The sequence below is a fragment of the Peromyscus maniculatus genome, chromosome 4 (genome assembly GCF_049852395.1).
Source record: "Peromyscus maniculatus bairdii isolate BWxNUB_F1_BW_parent chromosome 4, HU_Pman_BW_mat_3.1, whole genome shotgun sequence".
Taxonomy (NCBI): Eukaryota; Metazoa; Chordata; class Mammalia; order Rodentia; family Cricetidae; genus Peromyscus; species Peromyscus maniculatus.
The window spans coordinates 130,561,168-130,567,074 of record NC_134855.1 but is presented as its reverse complement, the minus strand read 5'-3'; the positions used below and the strand labels follow the sequence as shown (position 1 = coordinate 130,567,074).

Here is a 5,907-nt window from a genome sequence, read left to right as displayed (position 1 = left end):
CCCCCACAGACACACACAAGCACATACACAATTAAAATAATAATAGATCTTGTTTAAAAAGAAAAGAAAAAGTCTGAGGTGGCTAAGGACGCAGCTTAGTTAGGCAGAGTGCTGGCCTAACATTTATGAGGGCCTGGGTTTGACCCCCAGGACTGCATAACCTCGGCATGGTGGTCCTTGTCTGTGACGTCAGCACTCGGGAGATAGAGGCAGGAGGATTGGAACTTCTGGAACTTCGAGAGAATCCCGGACTACTAAGGGAGCAAGTATTTGCTTATGCCTAATCTCTGGAGGTAGGGTGCCGGAGAGATCCAGGGCAGGGCAAGTTGACGACACCACCTCAAAACAACAACCAAAAAAACAAAACCCTCCACAACCAAGGCCGGTACCTTCTGGCCCAGGCCTGCAGTGTTCAGAACTGAGGCAGAGCTGGGCGTGCACCTTGGCCCCAGCTGCTCCTGCAGCGACTTAGGACTCAGTAGAACTGGGCCTGGAGGAGGCTCGTACCCCGGCTTTGTTCCGGGCGCGCACTGCTCGAAAGCATCCCCCGCCAGGGCACCCGCCCGGCAGATGGGAGCCCGGGCTGCGCGCGCTGGACCGTGGGAACCGACCGGCGGCCCGGGCAAGGCAGGGCACAGATGGGGCGGGCGCCGGGGGCGGCGGCAGATGGGTGCGAGGCTGGCCCCGGCTGTGCGACAAAGGCGAAGGGCAGATGTTTGTGACCAGATGTTCGGAGAGTGGGGCGAGGGCCTGGGAAAAACCGACAGGCCAGTTTCCTGCATCCTTCCCTCGCGGCCGCTGGGGAGGGCCTGGGAAGCCAGGGACCGAGGTCGGGGTCTCAGGGCTGATGTGATCCTGTGTCTCAACCTGGGTCCCCTGCACCCACGCCCTGCACCACCGCCCACCCTGATGTAGGGAGACACAGGAGTCTGTGGGTGCAACCACACCATCCTGGCCACAGCGGGGCTCAAAGCCTCCTCCTACTGAACTTTCGCAGACACTTGTGCAGAAGTTGATCCAAGAATCGCCTCCCATGAGGGTCTATGAACCTGGAGGTCTCCAACAGCAACGACTGGACCAAAGACTCAGCCCGTAAGTGTGTGAGGCCTGCGGCTAGAATCTAGACTCGCAAAGCCTGTGGGTCCTCTACACCACACCTTTAGTTTGTCCGCCAGAACTTCACAAATCTTACCCAGGGATCAGTCGGGGAGCCCTGCACGGTGTGGAGACAACCCATAATCTCAGCACTTGGCCGGAGGATCAGAGGTTAAAGGTCGTTCTAAGCTAAGAATTATCTTCGTGTTCTGGGCTGTATGAGGCTCCATCTCAACAAGACAAGGTATCTGGAAGACCCTACGTGCCAGGTTCTGGCCAGTGCTGAGATATTATAGAGGACAGAAACAACTCCAGTCTTTGTCCTGGGCAGCTTTTATTTTGGGGGTGGGGACAAGGAGACATGCAATATAAATGCATAACTATATCTCATATGAGAAATTACTACTACTACTACTACTACTACTACTACTACTACTAATAATAATAATAGAGAGAGGAAGATGGGAAGTTTAAGGTCATCCTTAGCTACATAGTGAGTTGGAGCAGGACTGGGTTGCACGAGCCTCTGTCTCAGGTCAGCTTCAAAAGGCCTGTGAGGTGTCTCAGCTGCTAAAGGTACCTGCCACTGAGTCTGATGAACTCAGTTCCTTCTCTCAATCCCAGGGACTCACGTGATGGAGGAAGTGAACTGACGCCCCAAAATTGTCTTTTGACCTCTAAACTTACACACACACACACACACACACACACACACACACACACACACATATGTGCGCGCGCAGGCGTGAATAAAAACACTTTAAAATTCAGTTTTTAAAAAAGGTCAGGTTAATTTGTTATGTTCCTTTGGGAGAGTTAAGCCCACAGCACAGACAGGCAGCCGGGCTCAAGGGGGGCTTCCCACAGTGTTTGTGTCAGCTTGTTTGAAAGAGCAACCCGAGAAAAGTCCTAATAAACAGCCACTGGAAGAATGGCTGAATAAACTATGAATTCCTCATGCCTCGGGGACCTCATGAGACAGCACTTTCCTTTCAGGACTTTGTCCTAAGGAAGTCCTCAAACGTGGGAAATAATGTATGTCTGAGAGGGTCAGCCAACTGGAAAAAGTCACACAGTCATCACCAAGGCACATCACCTCGAATCATGGTGTCGTAGTCACTTGAGAGAATGGGGAGTAGCAGAGCATGGAATGTGGACCTGTAATTGCGATGGAAGCAGGAGGCTGGAAAACTGGGCTTACCTATGCTACGTAGTGTGTTCTAGACCAGCCTGGGCTACCTGTCTTAAAAAAGAAAACTACCAGGGTTGGAGAGGCGGCTCATCAGTTAAGAGCATTTGCAGCTCTTGCAAAGGATTCAGGCTTGGTTCCCAGCATCCAGCTCATAACCATCTGTACCTTCAGCTCCAGGGAGCGAATGCATTCTGGCCTTTTCCATGGGTACCTGTATGCACATGCACATACCCGCCCACATACACACACACAATTGAACATAAAAGATTAATCTTTTGTTGTTGTTGTTTTCCAGACAGGGTTTCTCTGTAACAGCCCTGAGATCCACCTGCCTCTGTCTCCCAAGTGCTGGTATTAAAGGTGTGGGTCACCACTGCCCGGCTAAAAGGTAAATCTTTTAAAAAGGAAAACATCCAGGCTTACTGGCGAATGCCTTTTGCATTCAAGAGGCAGAGGCAGGTGAATCTCTGAGTTTGAGGCCAGCTTGGTCTATATAGTGAGTTCCAGGACAATCATTGCTACACAATAAGACCTGCTGAAAACAAACAAACAAACAAACAAACAAACAAACCAATGAAAACCACGGGCTGGGGCTGTAGTTCAGTATTTGTCCCCAATGCATGCGGTCCTGGGTTCAATCCTCAGTACTGCACACAACAGTATCCCTTGCTGTCGGCCTGAGGTTAATCCTGAGACCTCATGCAAAGGAGGAAGGAGAGACTCCAGAGAGCTGTCCTCTGATCTGCACACTCACGCCATGGCATGTGTGCCCTTTCCCACCACACACACACACACACACACACACACACACACACACACACACACACACACAGATTTACTAAACCAAAGTTTCTCAGTGTAGCTTTGTGCCTTTCCTGGAACTTACTCTGTAGACCAGGCTGACCTTGAACTCACAGAGATCCGCCTGCCTCTGCCTCCCGAGTGCTGGGATTAAAGGCGTGCGCCACCACCACCTGACTTGCAACTTCTTTTATATCTAAGGTTTTCAAGGCACCTCTCCCCCTCCCCACCACCTTGTTAAGCAACGTTAGAATAGCTGCTCCAGGACCTTTTTGTGCATGCTCAGTAGACAAGGGCTTCACCACCGAGCTGCCAGCTGCACACCCAAACAAGACTAGTTTTCTTCAGTATTTTATTTTAGATTAAAAAAAAATTTTTTAAACTATGTATGTGTGTGTATTCCATGCATATGTGGGTGCCCGTGGAAGCCAGAAGTGTCAGATCTCCAGGAGCTAGAGTGACAGGCTGTTGTGAGTCACCATGTGGGTGCTGGGTCCTGGTGCTCTGAACCATTCAGTCATCTCTCCAGCCTTTTCTTTCTATGACAAGGTCTTGTGTCGCTCCAGCTGGTCTTGAACTTGCTATATAGCTCAGAGTGGTCTTCATCAAAGTTGGATCCTTCTATCTCCATCTTCTGGGAACTGAGATAGATGTGTGCCACTATACCTGGCTGATACAGTGCTGGGCACTGAACCTGCTGGGGGCGTTGTGCGTGCTGGCTAGGCAAGTCCTTTACCAAGTGAGCCACATTTCCAGTTGTAGAACATGGTTTTTGTTTGTGTGTTTCATTTTTTTTTTTTTGGTTTTCCGAGACAAGGTTTCTCTGTGTAGTTTTGCACCTTTCCTGGAACTCACTTGGTAGCCCAGGCTGGCCTCGAACTCACAGAGATCCGCCTGCCTCTGCCTCCCGAGTGCTGGGATTAAAGGTGTGCGCCACCACCGCCCGGCCTGTCTTTCGTTTTTGAGACAGGGTCTCACTGTGTAATCCTGGCTGGCATGGAACTGGATATTCAGGGCAGGCTGGTCTCAGATTCAGAGATCTGCCTGTCTCTGCCTCTGGAAGGCTGGCACTGAAAGTATGTGCCACCATGCTGAGCAGAACGTATTTTTTAAGGGCACAGCTTACACACGTGCAATCCCCGCAGTTGAGAAGCAGAGGCAGCTGAAGCAGGAGTTCGAAGCCTTTTTCTTAGGGAGGGATTAAGACCAATCTAAGACCCCATGTCAAGGGGCTGGAGAGATGGCTCAGCAGTTGGAAGTACTGGCTGCTCTTCCAGGGGAGCCGGGTTCAATTTCCAGCACCCACATGGTGGCTCACAACTGTCTGTCTGTAACTCCAGTTCCAGGGACCTGACACCCTCACACAGACGTACATACATTAAAACACCACTGCATATTAAAAAAAGACCCCATGTCAAAAACAAAATGTGTGCTGGAGAGATGGCTCAGAGGTTAAGAGCACTAATTGCTCTTCCAGAGGTCCTGAGTTCAATTCCCAGCACCCACAAGGTGGCTCACAACCATCTGTAATGAGATCTGGCACCCTCTTCTGTATACATAATAAATAAATACATCTTAAAAACAACAAACAAACAAACAAACAAACAAACCCAAAAAGCATGGAGACACTGGCAAGGTGTTTTTGTTTGCTTGTTTTCTTTCCAAGACAGGGTTTCTCTATGTAGCCCTGGTGTCCTGGAACTCGATCTGCATATCAGGCTGGCCTCAGCGAACTTAGAGATCCACCTGCTTCTGCCTCTGGAGTGCTGGGATTAAAGGTGTGCACCATCACCACCTGGTTTGGCAAACTGTTTTAGCAGGGATTAGGATGGGGATTATATGGGCAACTCAGACTTGATGTGGACTTTCTTCGTGTTGTCCCCGTTCCTGTATCCTTTGCCGGTCTGTGGTGCTGCATCGCTTGTATTGTGCTGACTAAAATGTCATATCCAGAGTGCAACGCTAAGAAACATGTTTAACTTTAAATAGAGTGCAAGTCTTTCTCGGTTCACCCTCCTGAATGTCCTGAGATAACTAGTTTGGACGTTTGGGTGTGGGTAGGAGGAGATGGATTTGGAAGTGTGGAGATGCTATTTTTCATGGGGGATGGAGAGCTGGGAGAACCAATGACTTCCAAGATTCCATGGGAATGGACAAAGATTCTGATTCTAACTGTCACTGGCAAAAGTCCCAGCTCACGCCATGTCCTTCCTTTATGTTGAGGTGGAATTGTATGTTTGAGGACTCATTTAGTTCAAGAGCATTTGAGGTCTTGGAGGCCATAAACCAAGTAGGAATAACAGCTCCAACGTCACTTAGGGACCTGGTGAACGAAGCATGGGCGGACGCATCCAGAGCTCAGCACCTTGATTCCCGGAGACCTTCATCATCTGTGGCATGACACCTGGAGTGTGAAGATATGTGCTCATCATCTGGTCATGCCATACATTTACTTGTCGGTTTTGTTTTTTGTTTGTTTTGTTTTTCTAGGCAGGGGCTTGCTATGCAGTTTAGCCTGGACTTGAACTTATGATCCCGGGCCGGCGATGAAGCTCAGTTGTATGTGCTTGGCCTGCAGGAGGCCCTGTGCTCTGTTCCTAGCACCACATAAACGTGACACACTTCTGTAATCCCAGCTCCGAGGAGGCAGAGGCAGGAGGATCAGAATTCGAGATCATCTTTAACTATACAGCAAATTTATGGTCAACCTGTGTACCGAAGACCCCACTTCAAAAATACAACAACAACAAAAATTTTTTTTAAAGAAAAGAAATTCCAATCCTTATGCCTCAGCATCTGAGGGGAGAGCAGGAATTCTG

The 5,907-nt window shown here is 49.5% G+C and overlaps 1 long non-coding RNA gene across 1 annotated transcript; it reads left to right on the top strand.

Annotated features, from left to right (window-relative positions):
- The first annotated feature begins 244 nt into the window (after window positions 1–244).
- Window positions 245–5,861, top strand: LOC143273035 (uncharacterized). Its single transcript, XR_013050875.1, has 2 exons — window positions 245–1,092; window positions 5,579–5,861. It is a non-coding gene; the product is annotated as an uncharacterized LOC143273035 (long non-coding RNA).
- Window positions 5,862–5,907: the final 46 nt, after the last annotated feature.